General features: G+C 49.4%; 19 non-coding genes across 19 annotated transcripts; all 19 read left to right on the forward strand.

Annotated features, from left to right (window-relative positions):
- Positions 1–160: 160 nt before the first annotated feature.
- On the forward strand, positions 161–242 carry trnal-uag (transfer RNA leucine (anticodon UAG)). Its single transcript has one exon. It is a non-coding gene; the product is annotated as a tRNA-Leu (tRNA).
- A 321-nt stretch (positions 243–563) lies between these two features.
- trnal-aag (transfer RNA leucine (anticodon AAG)) lies at positions 564–645 on the forward strand. The gene has a single exon. It is a non-coding gene; the product is annotated as a tRNA-Leu (tRNA).
- An 823-nt stretch (positions 646–1,468) lies between these two features.
- trnal-uag (transfer RNA leucine (anticodon UAG)) lies at positions 1,469–1,550 on the forward strand. The gene has a single exon. It is a non-coding gene; the product is annotated as a tRNA-Leu (tRNA).
- Positions 1,551–1,871: 321 nt separating this feature from the next.
- trnal-aag (transfer RNA leucine (anticodon AAG)) lies at positions 1,872–1,953 on the forward strand. The gene has a single exon. It is a non-coding gene; the product is annotated as a tRNA-Leu (tRNA).
- An 830-nt stretch (positions 1,954–2,783) lies between these two features.
- On the forward strand, positions 2,784–2,865 carry trnal-aag (transfer RNA leucine (anticodon AAG)). Its single transcript has one exon. It is a non-coding gene; the product is annotated as a tRNA-Leu (tRNA).
- A 1,227-nt stretch (positions 2,866–4,092) lies between these two features.
- trnal-aag (transfer RNA leucine (anticodon AAG)) lies at positions 4,093–4,174 on the forward strand. Its single transcript has one exon. It is a non-coding gene; the product is annotated as a tRNA-Leu (tRNA).
- An 824-nt stretch (positions 4,175–4,998) lies between these two features.
- trnal-uag (transfer RNA leucine (anticodon UAG)) lies at positions 4,999–5,080 on the forward strand. Its single transcript has one exon. It is a non-coding gene; the product is annotated as a tRNA-Leu (tRNA).
- Positions 5,081–5,401: 321 nt separating this feature from the next.
- On the forward strand, positions 5,402–5,483 carry trnal-aag (transfer RNA leucine (anticodon AAG)). The gene has a single exon. It is a non-coding gene; the product is annotated as a tRNA-Leu (tRNA).
- An 824-nt stretch (positions 5,484–6,307) lies between these two features.
- trnal-uag (transfer RNA leucine (anticodon UAG)) lies at positions 6,308–6,389 on the forward strand. The gene has a single exon. It is a non-coding gene; the product is annotated as a tRNA-Leu (tRNA).
- Positions 6,390–7,601: 1,212 nt separating this feature from the next.
- trnal-uag (transfer RNA leucine (anticodon UAG)) lies at positions 7,602–7,683 on the forward strand. Its single transcript has one exon. It is a non-coding gene; the product is annotated as a tRNA-Leu (tRNA).
- Positions 7,684–8,008: 325 nt separating this feature from the next.
- trnal-aag (transfer RNA leucine (anticodon AAG)) lies at positions 8,009–8,090 on the forward strand. The gene has a single exon. It is a non-coding gene; the product is annotated as a tRNA-Leu (tRNA).
- An 831-nt stretch (positions 8,091–8,921) lies between these two features.
- On the forward strand, positions 8,922–9,003 carry trnal-aag (transfer RNA leucine (anticodon AAG)). The gene has a single exon. It is a non-coding gene; the product is annotated as a tRNA-Leu (tRNA).
- Positions 9,004–10,230: 1,227 nt separating this feature from the next.
- On the forward strand, positions 10,231–10,312 carry trnal-aag (transfer RNA leucine (anticodon AAG)). The gene has a single exon. It is a non-coding gene; the product is annotated as a tRNA-Leu (tRNA).
- Positions 10,313–11,135: 823 nt separating this feature from the next.
- Positions 11,136–11,217, forward strand: trnal-uag (transfer RNA leucine (anticodon UAG)). Its single transcript has one exon. It is a non-coding gene; the product is annotated as a tRNA-Leu (tRNA).
- Positions 11,218–12,429: 1,212 nt separating this feature from the next.
- Positions 12,430–12,511, forward strand: trnal-uag (transfer RNA leucine (anticodon UAG)). The gene has a single exon. It is a non-coding gene; the product is annotated as a tRNA-Leu (tRNA).
- A 321-nt stretch (positions 12,512–12,832) lies between these two features.
- Positions 12,833–12,914, forward strand: trnal-aag (transfer RNA leucine (anticodon AAG)). The gene has a single exon. It is a non-coding gene; the product is annotated as a tRNA-Leu (tRNA).
- Positions 12,915–13,745: 831 nt separating this feature from the next.
- Positions 13,746–13,826, forward strand: trnal-uag (transfer RNA leucine (anticodon UAG)). The gene has a single exon. It is a non-coding gene; the product is annotated as a tRNA-Leu (tRNA).
- Positions 13,827–14,147: 321 nt separating this feature from the next.
- On the forward strand, positions 14,148–14,229 carry trnal-aag (transfer RNA leucine (anticodon AAG)). Its single transcript has one exon. It is a non-coding gene; the product is annotated as a tRNA-Leu (tRNA).
- Positions 14,230–15,060: 831 nt separating this feature from the next.
- trnal-uag (transfer RNA leucine (anticodon UAG)) lies at positions 15,061–15,142 on the forward strand. Its single transcript has one exon. It is a non-coding gene; the product is annotated as a tRNA-Leu (tRNA).
- Positions 15,143–15,308: the final 166 nt, after the last annotated feature.

Here is a 15,308-nt window from a genome sequence, read left to right on the forward strand (position 1 = left end):
ACGATAGAACTCTGTAGGATTTGGGATCTCCAGGAGTATGACTCAGCACAGCAGGACCTCAAAGGTGTTTCTCTCCCGCCGACAAGATCCTCGAAATCAACTGAGGCTGTCCGTGGAGCTGCACCCACACCGAAACGCACCAGAGAGCCCTTCTCCAAGAGGTAGCGTGGCCGAGCGGTCCAAGGCGCTGGATTTAGGCTCCAGTCTCTCCGGGGGCGTGGGTTCGAATCCCACCGCTGCCAGCAGTGGTTTTAAAGAGGCTCTATTGCCAGCAGTCAGCCAGGCCATCTACGCCCTTTGGAAGTCTCACGTGGACCGTTTCTCAATCAGAAGGCTGCAGCTTCGGGGGGTCGCGTTTGTAGGCTGCGTACGTTATAAATACTTTCTTGTTTCAGAATACTAACAAATATCAGGTTGACTCTTATTCTCAGGTAATGGGAAAATTGCTGTAATATGCTTGTGACTTGCGAATGTATTGTTCAGTTAACTTGAATGAAGCTGGCTTGATTCTCGATGCAGCCTGCATATGCGAGCTCCGGACACCCGACGCAAGCCCTTTGAGTGGTAGCGTGGCCGAGCGGTCTAAGGCGCTGGATTAAGGCTCCAGTCTCTTCGGGGGCGTGGGTTCAAATCCCACCGCTGCCAGGATCACTTTTAAAGAGGCTCAATTGGCAGCAGTCGGGCACTGTATCAGAGATTTCTGTAAAGCCAGGAATACACTGCAGGATTTTTGCCCTCCTATAAGATCATTACCTTATCACACTGTGCGTCATAGATCGTTTAAACCCGGGTACGACAGGCATGTAGACTGTACGATGATGACACGGAAGCTTCGGCGGCTGCGTCACACGTTAGCGAAACGTCAACAGCATGCGCTCGCGTTAAACAAATACCAGTACGCAGGTCGTAGCAGCAAACACACTGTGCATTGATCATGCTGAATTTCTGACACTGTCAGAAAACTATCGTAGGCTATCTTTGGACGAAAGACCGGGAAAACGGCCGTCTTTGAACCTCTCTCATTGTACGACATAGGACCACCGATGAAGAGCCACGATCACTGAAATCGCGACGATTGTTTCACGATGGCAATCTTTCGTCTGGGACAGCCAATAATAGTGCAGTGTATCCCGGGCTTCAGAGTATTGGGAGAATAAAGTGGTTTTGGCATGCAAGAACATCCCACATGTTAATTGTTTGTCAGAAGCGCTTCCTTTAGATTTCTGTGGGAGCTTTGGGAATCTCACCTAATTTTCGATTTTAAGCAAACCCCATGGCTTCATTTGTTGTGTCAGATGTACTTTCTAAACGATAGAACTCTGTAGGATTTGGGATCTCCAGGAGTATGACTCAGCACAGCAGGACCTCAAAGGTGTTTCTCTCCCGCCGACGAGATCCTCGAAATCAACTGAGGCTGTCCGTGGAGCTGCACCCACACCGAAACGCACCAGAGAGCCCTTCTCCAAGAGGTAGCGTGGCCGAGCGGTCCAAGGCGCTGGATTTAGGCTCCAGTCTCTCCGGGGGCGTGGGTTCGAATCCCACCGCTGCCAGCAGTGGTTTTAAAGAGGCTCTATTGCCAGCAGTCAGCCAGGCCATCTACGCGCTTTGGAAGTCTCACGTGGACCGTTTCTCAATCAGAAGGCTGCAGCTTCGGCGGGTCGCGTTTGTAGGCTGCATACGTTATAAATACTTTCTTGTTTCAGAATACTAACAAATATCAGGTTGACTCTTATTCTCAGTTAATGGGAAAATTGCTGTAATATGCTTGTGACTTGCGAATGTATTGTTCAGTTAACTTGAATGAAGCTGGCTTGATTCTCGATGCAGCCTGCATATGCGAGCTCTGGACAACCGACGCAAGCCCTTTAAGTGGTAGCGTGGCCGAGCGGTCTAAGGCGCTGGATTAAGGCTCCAGTCTCTTCGGGGGCGTGGGTTCGAATCCCACCGCTGCCAGGAGCACTTTTAAAGAGGCTCAATTGGCAGCAGTCGGGCACTGTATCAGAGATTTCTGTGAAGCCAGGAATACACTGCAGGATTTTTACCCTCCTATAAGATCATTACCTTATCACACTGTGCGTCATAGATCGTTTAAACCGGGTACGACAGGCATGTAGACTGTACGATGATGACACGGAAGCTTCGGCGGCTGCGTCACACGTTAGCGAAACGTCAACAGCATGCGCTCGCGTTAAACAAATACCAGTACGCAGGTCGTAGCAGCAAACACACTGTGCATTGATCATGCTGAATTTCTGACACTGTCAGAAAACTATCGTAGGCCACCGCTACGATTTGGACGAAAGACCGGAAAAACGGCCGTCTTTGAACATCTCTCATTGTATGACATAGGACCACCGATGAAGAGCCACGATCACTGAAATCGCGACGATTGTTTCACGATGGCAATCTTTCGTCTGGGACAGCCAATAATCGTGCAGTGTATCCCGGGCTTCAGAGTATTGGGAGAATAAAGTGGTTTTGGCATGCAAGAACATCCCACATGTTAATTGGTTTGTCAGAAGCGCTTCCTTTAGATTTCTGTGGGAGCTTTGGGAATCTCACCTAATTTTCGAGTTTAAGCAAACCCCATGGCTTCATTTGTTGTGTCAGATGTACTTTCTAAACGATAGAACTCTGTAGGATTTGGGATCTCCAGGAGTATGACTCAGCACAGCAGGACCTCAAAGGTGTTTCTCTCCCGCCGACGAGATCCTCGAAATCAACTGAGGCTGTCCGTGGAGCTGCACCCACACCGAAACGCACCAGAGAGCCCTTCTCCAAGAGGTAGCGTGGCCGAGCGGTCCAAGGCGCTGGATTAAGGCTCCAGTCTCTTCGGGGGCGTGGGTTCAAATCCCACCGCTGCCAGGAGCACTTTTAAAGAGGCTCAATTGGCAGCAGTCGGGCACTGTATCAGAGATTTCTGTAAAGCCAGGAATACACTGCAGGATTTTTGCCCTCCTATAAGATCATTACCTTATCACACTGTGCGTCATAGATCGTTTAAACCCGGGTACGACAGGCATGTAGACTGTACGATGATGACACGGAAGCTTCGGCGGCTGCGTCACACGTTAGCGAAACGTCAACAGCATGCGCTCGCGTTAAACAAATACCAGTACGCAGGTCGTAGCAGCAAACACACTGTGCGTTGATCATGCTGAATTTCTGACACTGTCAGAAAACTATCGTAGGCTATCTTTGGACGAACGACCGGGAAAACGGCCGTCTTTGAACCTCTCTCATTGTACGACATAGGACCACCGATGAAGAGCCACGATCACTGAAATCGCGACGATTGTTTCACGATGGCAATCTTTCGTCTGGGACAGCCAATAATCGTGCAGTGTATCCCGGGCTTCAGAGTATTGGGAGAATAAAGTGATTTTGGCATGCAAGAACATCCCACATGTTAATTGGTTTGTCAGAAGCGCTTCCTTTAGATTTCTGTGGGAGCTTTGGGAATCTCACCTAATTTTCGAGTTTAAGCAAACCCCATGGCTTCATTTGTTGTGTCAGATGTACTTTCTAAACGATAGAACTCTGTAGGATTTGGGATCTCCATGAGTATGACTCAGCACAGCAGGACCTCAAAGGTGTTTCTCTCCCACCGACGAGATCCTCGAAATCAACTGAGGCTGTCCGTGGAGCTGCACCCACACCGAAACGCACCAGAGAGCCCTTCTCCAAGAGGTAGCATGGCCGAGCGGTCCAAGGCGCTGGATGTAGGCTCCAGTCTGTCCGGGGGCGTGGGTTCGAATCCCACCGCTGCCAGCAGTGGTTTTAAAGAGGCTCTATTGCCAGCAGTCAGCCAGGCCATCTACGCGCTTTGGAAGTCTCACGTGGACCGTTTCTCAATCAGAAGGCTGCAGCTTCGGGGGGTCGCGTTTGTAGGCTGCGTACGTTATAAATACTTTCTTGTTTCAGAATACTAACAAATATCAGGTTGACTCTTATTCTCAGTTAATGGGAAAATTGCTGTAATATGCTTGTGACTTGCGAATGTATTGTTCAGTTAACTTGAATGAATCTGGCTTGATTCTCAATGCAGCCTGCATATGCGACCTCCGGACAACCGATTCAAGCCCTTTAAGTGGTAGTGTGGCCGAGCGGTCTAAGGCGCTGGATTAAGGCTCCAGTCTCTTTGGGGGCGTGGGTTCGAATCCCACTGCTGCCAGGAGCACTTTTAAAGAGGCTCAATTGGCAGCAGTCGGGCACTGTATCAGAGATTTCTGTAAAGCCAGGAATACACTGCAGGATTTTCGCCCTCCTATAAGATCATTACCTTATCACACTGTGCGTCATAGATCGTTTAAACCCGGGTACGACAGGCATGTAGACTGTACGATGATGACACGGAAGCTTCGGCGGCTGCGTCACACGTTAGCGAAACGTCAACAGCATGCGCTCGCGTTAAACAAATACCAGTACGCAGGTCGTAGCAGCAAACACACTGTGCGTTGATCATGCTGAATTTCTGACACTGTCAGAAAACTATCGTAGGCTATCTTTGGACGAACGACCGGGAAAACGGCCGTCTTTGAACCTCTCTCATTGTACGACATAGGACCACCGATGAAGAGCCACGATCACTGAAATCGCGACGATTGTTTCACGATGGCAATCTTTCGTCTGGGACAGCCAATAATCGTGCAGTGTATCCCGGGCTTCAGAGTATTGGGAGAATAAAGTGGTTTTGGCATGCAAGAACATCCCACATGTTAATTGGTTTGTCAGAAGCGCTTCCTTTAGATTTCTGTGGGAGCTTTGGGAATCTCACCTAATTTTCGAGTTTAAGCAAACCCCATGGCTTCATTTGTTGTGTCAGATGTACTTTCTAAACGATAGAACTCTGTAGGATTTGGGATCTCCAGGAGTATGACTCAGCACAGCAGGACCTCAAAGGTGTTTCTCTCCCGCCGACAAGATCCTCGAAATCAACTGAGGCTGTCCGTGGAGCTGCACCCACACCGAAACGCACCAGAGAGCCCTTCTCCAAGAGGTAGCGTGGCCGAGCGGTCCAAGGCGCTGGATTTAGGCTCCAGTCTCTCCGGGGGTGTGGGTTCGAATCCCACCGCTGCCAGCAGTGGTTTTAAAGAGGCTCTATTGCCAGCAGTCAGCCAGGCCATCTACGCGCTTTGGAAGTCTCACGTGGACCGTTTCTCAATCAGAAGGCTGCAGCTTCGGGGGGTCGCGTTTGTAGGCTGCGTACGTTATAAATACTTTCTTGTTTCAGAATACTAACAAATATCAGGTTGACTCTTATTCTCAGGTAATGGGAAAATTGCTGTAATATGCTTGTGACTTGCGAATGTATTGTTCAGTTAACTTGAATGAAGCTGGCTTGATTCTCGATGCAGCCTGCATATGCGAGCTCCGGACACCCGACGCAAGCCCTTTGAGTGGTAGCGTGGCCGAGCGGTCTAAGGCGCTGGATTAAGGCTCCAGTCTCTTCGGGGGCGTGGGTTCGAATCCCACCGCTGCCAGGAGCACTTTTAAAGAGGCTCAATTGGCAGCAGTCGGGCACTGTATCAGAGATTTCTGTAAAGCCAGGAATACACTGCAGGATTTTTGCCCTCCTATAAGATCATTACCTTATCACACTGTGCGTCATAGATCGTTTAAACCCGGGTACGACAGGCATGTAGACTGTACGATGATGACACGGAAGCTTCGGCGGCTGCGTCACACGTTAGCGAAACGTCAACAGCATGCGCTCGCGTTAAACAAATACCAGTACGCAGGTCGTAGCAGCAAACACACTGTGCATTGATCATGCTGAATTTCTGACACTGTCAGAAAACTATCGTAGGCTATCTTTGGACGAAAGACCGGGAAAACGGCCGTCTTTGAACCTCTCTCATTGTACGACATAGGACCACCGATGAAGAGCCACGATCACTGAAATCGCGACGATTGTTTCACGATGGCAATCTTTCGTCTGGGACAGCCAATAATAGTGCAGTGTATCCCGGGCTTCAGAGTATTGGGAGAATAAAGTGGTTTTGGCATGCAAGAACATCCCACATGTTAATTGGTTTGTCAGAAGCGCTTCCTTTAGATTTCTGTGGGAGCTTTGGGAATCTCACCTAATTTTCGAGTTTAAGCAAACCCCATGGCTTCATTTGTTGTGTCAGATGTACTTTCTAAACGATAGAACTCTGTAGGATTTGGGATCTCCAGGAGTATGACTCAGCACAGCAGGACCTCAAAGGTGTTTCTCTCCCGCCGACGAGATCCTCGAAATCAACTGAGGCTGTCCGTGGAGCTGCACCCACACCGAAACGCACCAGAGAGCCCTTCTCCAAGAGGTAGCGTGGCCGAGCGGTCCAAGGCGCTGGATTTAGGCTCCAGTCTCTCCGGGGGCGTGGGTTCGAATCCCACCGCTGCCAGCAGTGGTTTTAAAGAGGCTCTATTGCCAGCAGTCAGCCAGGCCATCTACGTGCTTTGGAAGTCTCACGTGGACCGTTTCTCAATCAGAAGGCTGAAGCTTCGGCGGGTCGCGTTTGTAGGCTGCATACGTTATAAATACTTTCTTGTTTCAGAATACTAACAAATATCAGGTTGACTCTTATTCTCAGTTAATGGGAAAATTGCTGTAATATGCTTGTGACTTGCGAATGTATTGTTCAGTTAACTTGAATGAAGCTGGCTTGATTCTCGATGCAGCCTGCATATGCGTCCTCCGGACAACCGACACAAGCCCTTTGAGTGGTAGCGTGGCCGAGCGGTCTAAGGCGCTGGATTAAGGCTCCAGTCTCTTCGGGGGCGTGGGTTCGAATCGCACTTTTAAAGAGGCTCAATTGGCAGCAGTCGGGCACTGTATCAGAGATTTCTGTAAAGCCAGGAATACACTGCAGGATTTTTACCCTCCTATAAGATCATTACCTTATCACACTGTGCGTCATAGATCGTTTAAACCCGGGTACGACAGGCATGTAGACTGTACGATGATGACACGGAAGCTTCGGCGGCTGCGTCACACGTTAGCGAAACGTCAACAGCATGCGCTCGCGTTAAACAAATACCAGTACGCAGGTCGTAGCAGCAAACACACTGTGCGTTGATCATGCTGAATTTCTGACACTGTCAGAAAACTATCGTAGGCTATCTTTGGACGAAAGACCGGAAAAACGGCCGTCTTTGAACCTCTCTCATTGTATGACATAGGACCACCGATGAAGAGCCACGATCACTGAAATCGCGACAATTGTTTCACGATGGCAATCTTTCGTCTGGGACAGCCAATAATCGTGCAGTGTATCCCGGGCTTCAGAGTATTGGGAGAATAAAGTGGTTTTGGCATGCAAGAACATCCCACATGTTAATTGGTTTGTCAGAAGCGCTTCCTTTAGATTTCTGTGGGAGCTTTGGAAATCTCACCTAATTTTCGAGTTTAAGCAAACCCCATGGCTTCATTTGTTGTGTCAGATGTACTTTCTAAACGATAGAACTCTGTAGGATTTGGGATCTCCAGGAGTATGACTCAGCACAGCAGGACCTCAAAGGTGTTTCTCTCCCGCCGACGAGATCCTCGAAATCAACTGAGGCTGTCCGTGGAGCTGCACCCACACCGAAACGCACCAGAGAGCCCTTCTCCAAGAGGTAGCGTGGCCGAGCGGTCCAAGGCGCTGGATTTAGGCTCCAGTCTCTCCGGGGGCGTGGGTTCGAATCCCACCGCTGCCAGCAGTGGTTTTAAAGAGGCTCTATTGCCAGCAGTCAGCCAGGCCATCCATCTACGCGCTTTGGAAGTCTCACGTGGACCGTTTCTCAATCAGAAGGCTGCAGCTTCGGCGGGTCGCCTTTGTAGGCTGCGTACGTTATAAATACTTTCTTGTTTCAGAATACTAACAAATATCAGGTTGACTCTTATTCTCAGTTAATGGGAAAATTGCTGTAATATGCTTGTGACTTGCGAATGTATTGTTCAGTTAACTTGAATGAAGCTGGCTTGATTCTCGATGCAGCCTGCATATGCGAGCTCTGGACAACCGACGCAAGCCCTTTAAGTGGTAGCGTGGCCGAGCGGTCTAAGGCGCTGGATTAAGGCTCCAGTCTCTTTGGGGGCGTGGGTTCGAATCCCACCGCTGCCAGGAGCACTTTTAAAGAGGCTCAATTGGCAGCAGTCGGGCACTGTATCAGAGATTTCTGTGAAGCCAGGAATACACTGCAGGATTTTTACCCTCCTATAAGATCATTACCTTATCACACTGTGCGTCATAGATCGTTTAAACCCGGGTACGACAGGCATGTAGACTGTACGATGATGACACGGAAGCTTCGGCGGCTGTGTCACACGTTAGCGAAACGTCAACAGCATGCGCTCGCGTTAAACAAATACCAGTACGCAGGTCGTAGCAGCAAACACACTGTGCGTTGATCATGCTGAATTTCTGACACTGTCAGAAAACTATCGTAGGCCACCGCTACGATTTGGACGAAAGACCGGAAAAACGGCCGTCTTTGAACATCTCTCATTGTATGACATAGGACCACCGATGAAGAGCCACGATCACTGAAATCGCTACGATTGTTTCACGATGGCAATCTTTCGTCTGGGACAGCCAATAATCGTGCAGTGTATCCCGGGCTTCAGAGTATTGGGAGAATAAAGTGGTTTTGGCATGCAAGAACATCCCACATGTTAATTGGTTTGTCAGAAGCGCTTCCTTTAGATTTCTGTGGGAGCTTTGGGAATCTCACCTAATTTTCGAGTTTAAGCAAACCCCATGGCTTCATTTGTTGTGTCAGATGTACTTTCTAAACGATAGAACTCTGTAGGATTTGGGATCTCCAGGAGTATGACTCAGCACAGCAGGACCTCAAAGGTGTTTCTCTCCCGCCGACGAGATCCTCGAAATCAACTGAGGCTGTCCGTGGAGCTGCACCCACACCGAAACGCACCAGAGAGCCCTTCTCCAAGAGGTAGCGTGGCCGAGCGGTCCAAGGCGCTGGATTAAGGCTCCAGTCTCTTCGGGGGCGTGGGTTCAAATCCCACCGCTGCCAGGAGCACTTTTAAAGAGGCTCAATTGGCAGCAGTCGGGCACTGTATCAGAGATTTCTGTAAAGCCAGGAATACACTGCAGGATTTTTGCCCTCCTATAAGATCATTACCTTATCACACTGTGCGTCATAGATCGTTTAAACCCGGGTACGACAGGCATGTAGACTGTACGATGATGACACGGAAGCTTCGGCGGCTGCGTCACACGTTAGCGAAACGTCAACAGCATGCGCTCGCGTTAAACAAATACCAGTACGCAGGTCGTAGCAGCAAACACACTGTGCGTTGATCATGCTGAATTTCTGACACTGTCAGAAAACTATCGTAGGCTATCTTTGGACGAACGACCGGGAAAACGGCCGTCTTTGAACCTCTCTCATTGTACGACATAGGACCACCGATGAAGAGCCACGATCACTGAAATCGCGACGATTGTTTCACGATGGCAATCTTTCGTCTGGGACAGCCAATAATCGTGCAGTGTATCCCGGGCTTCAGAGTATTGGGAGAATAAAGTGATTTTGGCATGCAAGAACATCCCACATGTTAATTGGTTTGTCAGAAGCGCTTCCTTTAGATTTCTGTGGGAGCTTTGGGAATCTCACCTAATTTTCGAGTTTAAGCAAACCCCATGGCTTCATTTGTTGTGTCAGATGTACTTTCTAAACGATAGAACTCTGTAGGATTTGGGATCTCCATGAGTATGACTCAGCACAGCAGGACCTCAAAGGTGTTTCTCTCCCACCGACGAGATCCTCGAAATCAACTGAGGCTGTCCGTGGAGCTGCACCCACACCGAAACGCACCAGAGAGCCCTTCTCCAAGAGGTAGCATGGCCGAGCGGTCCAAGGCGCTGGATGTAGGCTCCAGTCTCTCCGGGGGCGAGGGTTCGAATCCCACCGCTGCCAGCAGTGGTTTTAAAGAGGCTCTATTGCCAGCAGTCAGCCAGGCCATCTACGCGCTTTGGAAGTCTCACGTGGACCGTTTCTCAATCAGAAGGCTGCAGCTTCGGGGGGTCGCGTTTGTAGGCTGCGTACGTTATAAATACTTTCTTGTTTCAGAATACTAACAAATATCAGGTTGACTCTTATTCTCAGGTAATGGGAAAATTGCTGTAATATGCTTGTGACTTGCGAATGTATTGTTCAGTTAACTTGAATGAAGCTGGCTTGATTCTCGATGCAGCCTGCATATGCGAGCTCCGGACACCCGACGCAAGCCCTTTGAGTGGTAGCGTGGCCGAGCGGTCTAAGGCGCTGGATTAAGGCTCCAGTCTCTTCGGGGGCGTGGGTTCGAATCCCACCGCTGCCAGGAGCACTTTAAAGAGGCTCAATTGGCAGCAGTCGGGCACTGTATCAGAGATTTCTGTAAAGCCAGGAATACACTGCAGGATTTTTGCCCTCCTATAAGATCATTACCTTATCACACTGTGCGTCATAGATCGTTTAAACCCGGGTACGACAGGCATGTAGACTGTACGATGATGACACGGAAGCTTCGGCGGCTGCGTCACACGTTAGCGAAACGTCAACAGCATGCGCTCGCGTTAAACAAATACCAGTACGCAGGTCGTAGCAGCAAACACACTGTGCGTTGATCATGCTGAATTTCTGACACTGTCAGAAAACTATCGTAGGCTATCTTTGGACGAAAGACCGGGAAAACGGCCGTCTTTGAACCTCTCTCATTGTACGACATAGGACCACCGATGAAGAGCCACGATCACTGAAATCGCGACGATTGTTTCACGATGGCAATCTTTCGTCTGGGACAGCCAATAATAGTGCAGTGTATCCCGGGCTTCAGAGTATTGGGAGAATAAAGTGGTTTTGGCATGCAAGAACATCCCACATGTTAATTGGTTTGTCAGAAGCGCTTCCTTTAGATTTCTGTGGGAGCTTTGGGAATCTCACCTAATTTTCGAGTTTAAGCAAACCCCATGGCTTCATTTGTTGTGTCAGATGTACTTTCTAAACGATAGAACTCTGTAGGATTTGGGATCTCCAGGAGTATGACTCAGCACAGCAGGACCTCAAAGGTGTTTCTCTCCCGCCGACGAGATCCTCGAAATCAACTGAGGCTGTCCGTGGAGCTGCGCCCACACCGAAACGCACCAGAGAGCCCTTCTCCAAGAGGTAGCGTGGCCGAGCGGTCCAAGGCGCTGGATTTAGGCTCCAGTCTCTCCGGGGGCGTGGGTTCGAATCCCACCGCTGCCAGCAGTGGTTTTAAAGAGGCTCTATTGCCAGCAGTCAGCCAGGCCATCTACGCGCTTTGGAAGTCTCACGTGGACCGTTTCTCAATCAGAAGGCTGCAGCTTCAGCGGGTCGCGTTTGTAGGCTGCATACGTTATAAATACTTTCTTGTTTCAGAATACTAACAAATATCAGGTTGACTCTTATTCTCAGTTAATGGGAAAATTGCTGTAATATGCTTGTGACTTGCGAATGTATTGTTCAGTTAACTTGAATGAAGCTGGCTTGATTCTCGATGCAGCCTGCATAATCGTCCTCCGGACAACCGACACAAGCCCTTTGAGTGGTAGCGTGGCCGAGCGGTCTAAGGCGCTGGATTAAGGCTCCAGTCTCTTCGGGGGCGTGGGTTCGAATCGCACTTTTAAAGAGGCTCAATTGGCAGCAGTCGGGCACTGTATCAGAGATTTCTGTAAAGCCAGGAATACACTGCAGGATTTTTACCCTCCTATAAGATCATTACCTTATCACACTGTGCGTCATAGATCGTTTAAACCCGGGTACGACAGGCATGTAGACTGTACGATGATGACACGGAAGCTTCGGCGGCTGCGTCACACGTTAGCGAAACGTCAACAGCATGCGCTCGCGTTAAACAAATACCAGTACGCAGGTCGTAGCAGCAAACACACTGTGCGTTGATCATGCTGAATTTCTGACACTGTCAGAAAACTATCGTAGGCTATCTTTGGACGAAAGACCGGAAAAACGGCCGTCTTTGAACCTCTCTCATTGTATGACATAGGACCACCGATGAAGAGCCACGATCACTGAAATCGCGACAATTGTTTCACGATGGCAATCTTTCGTCTGGGACAGCCAATAATCGTGCAGTGTATCCCGGGCTTCAGAGTATTGGGAGAATAAAGTGGTTTTGGCATGCAAGAACATCCCACATGTTAATTGGTTTGTCAGAAGCGCTTCCTTTAGATTTCTGTGGGAGCTTTGGGAATCTCACCTAATTTTCGAGTTTAAGCAAACCCCATGGCTTCATTTGTTGTGTCAGATGTACTTTCTAAACGATAGAACTCTGTAGGATTTAGGATCTCCAGGAGTATGACTCAGCACAGCAGGACCTCAAAGGTGTTTCTCTCCCGCCGACGAGATCCTCGAAATCAACTGAGGCTGTCCGTGGAGCTGCACCCACACCGAAACGCACCAGAGAGCCCTTCTCCAAGAGGTAGCGTGGCCGAGCGGTCCAAGGCGCTGGATTTAGGCTCCAGTCTCTCCGGGGGCGTGGGTTCGAATCCCACCGCTGCCAGCAGTGGTTTTAAAGAGGCTCTATTGCCAGCAGTCAGCCAGGCCATCTACGCGCTTTGGAAGTCTCACGTGGACCGTTTCTCAATCAGAAGGCTGCAGCTTCGGCGGGTCGCCTTTGTAGGCTGCGTACGTTATAAATACTTTCTTGTTTCAGAATACTAACAAATATCAGGTTGACTCTTATTCTCAGTTAATGGGAAAATTGCTGTAATATGCTTGTGACTTGCGAATGTATTGTTCAGTTAACTTGAATGAAGCTGGCTTGATTCTCGATGCAGCCTGCATATGCGAGCTCTGGACAACCGACGCAAGCCCTTTAAGTGGTAGCGTGGCCGAGCGGTCTAAGGCGCTGGATTAAGGCTCCAGTCTCTTCGGGGGCGTGGGTTCGAATCCCACCGCTGCCAGGAGCACTTTTAAAGAGGCTCAATTGGCAGCAGTCGGGCACTGTATCAGAGATTTCTGTGAAGCCAGGAATACACTGCAGGATTTTTACCCTCCTATAAGATCATTACCTTATCACACTGTGCGTCATAGATCGTTTAAACCCGGGTACGACAGGCATGTAGACTGTACGATGATGACACGGAAGCTTCGGCGGCTGCGTCACACGTTAGCGAAACGTCAACAGCATGCGCTCGCGTTAAACAAATACCAGTACGCAGGTCGTAGCAGCAAACACACTGTGCGTTGATCATGCTGAATTTCTGACACTGTCAGAAAACTATCGTAGGCCACCGCTACGATTTGGACGAAAGACCGGAAAAACGGCCGTCTTTGAACCTCTCTCATTGTATGACATAGGACCACCGATGAAGAGCCACGATCACTGAAATCGCGACAATTGTTTCACGATGGCAATCTTTCGTCTGGGACAGCCAATAATCGTGCAGTGTATCCCGGGCTTCAGAGTATTGGGAGAATAAAGTGGTTTTGGCATGCAAGAACATCCCACATGTTAATTGGTTTGTCAGAAGCGCTTCCTTTAGATTTCTGTGGGAGCTTTGGGAATCTCACCTAATTTTCGAGTTTAAGCAAACCCCATGGCTTCATTTGTTGTGTCAGATGTACTTTCTAAACGATAGAACTCTGTAGGATTTGGGATCTCCAGGAGTATGACTCAGCACAGCAGGACCTCAAAGGTGTTTCTCTCCCGCCGACGAGATCCTCGAAATCAACTGAGGCTGTCCGTGGAGCTGCACCCACACCGAAACGCACCAGAGAGCCCTTCTCCAAGAGGTAGCGTGGCCGAGCGGTCCAAGGCGCTGGATTTAGGCTCCAGTCTCTCTGGGGCGTGGGTTCGAATCCCACCGCTGCCAGCAGTGGTTTTAAAGAGGCTCTATTGCCAGCAGTCAGCCAGGCCATCTACGCGCTTTGGAAGTCTCACGTGGACCGTTTCTCAATCAGAAGGCTGCAGCTTCGGCGGGTCGCCTTTGTAGGCTGCGTACGTTATAAATACTTTCTTGTTTCAGAATACTAACAAATATCAGGTTGACTCTTATTCTCAGTTAATGGGAAAATTGCTGTAATATGCTTGTGACTTGCGAATGTATTGTTCAGTTAACTTGAATGAAGCTGGCTTGATTCTCGATGCAGCCTGCATATGCGAGCTCTGGACAACCGACGCAAGCCCTTTAAGTGGTAGCGTTGCCGAGCGGTCTAAGGCGCTGGATTAAGGCTCCAGTCTCTTCGGGGGCGTGGGTTCGAATCCCACCGCTGCCAGGAGCACTTTTAAAGAGGCTCAATTGGCAGCAGTCGGGCACTGTATCAGAGATTTCTGTGAAGCCAGGAATACACTGCAGGATTTTTACCCTCCTATAAGATCATTACCTTATCACACTGTGCGTCATAGATCGTTTAAACCCGGGTACGACAGGCATGTAGACTGTACGATGATGACACGGAAGCTTCGGCGGCTGCGTCACACGTTAGCGAAACGTCAACAGCATGCGCTCGCGTTAAACAAATACCAGTACGCAGGTCGTAGCAGCAAACACACTGTGCGTTGATCATGCTGAATTTCTGACACTGTCAGAAAACTATCGTAGGCCACCGCTACGATTTGGACGAAAGACCGGAAAAACGGCCGTCTTTGAACATCTCTCATTGTATGACATAGGACCACCGATGAAGAGCCACGATCACTGAAATCGCGACGATTGTTTCACGATGGCAATCTTTCGTCTGGGACAGCCAATAATCGTGCAGTGTATCCCGGGCTTCAGAGTATTGGGAGAATAAAGTGGTTTTGGCATGCAAGAACATCCCACATGTTAATTGGTTTGTCAGAAGCGCTTCCTTTAGATTTCTGTGGGAGCTTTGGGAATCTCACCTAATTTTCGAGTTTAAGCAAACCCCATGGCTTCATTTGTTGTGTCAGATGTACTTTCTAAACGATAGAACTCTGTAGGATTTGGGATCTCCAGGAGTATGACTCAGCACAGCAGGACCTCAAAGGTGTTTCTCTCCCACCGACGAGATCCTCGAAATCAACTGAGGCTGTCCGTGGAGCTGCACCCACACCGAAACGCACCAAAGAGCCCTTCTCCAAGAGGTAGCGTGGCCGAGCGGTCCAAGGCGCTGGATGTAGGCTCCAGTCTCTCCGGGGGCGTGGGTTCGAATCCCACCGCTGCCAGCAGTGGTTTTAAAGAGGCTCTATTGCCAGCAGTCAGCCAGGCCATCTACGCGCTTTGGAAGTCTCACGTGGACCGTTTCTCAATCAGAAGGCTGCAGCTTCGGGGGGTCGCGTTTGTAGGCTGCGTACGTTATAAATACTTTCTTGTTTCAGAATACTAACAAAT

This window comes from Paramisgurnus dabryanus, chromosome 1 (assembly GCF_030506205.2).
Source record: "Paramisgurnus dabryanus chromosome 1, PD_genome_1.1, whole genome shotgun sequence".
Lineage (NCBI taxonomy): Eukaryota > Metazoa > Chordata > Actinopteri > Cypriniformes > Cobitidae > Paramisgurnus > Paramisgurnus dabryanus.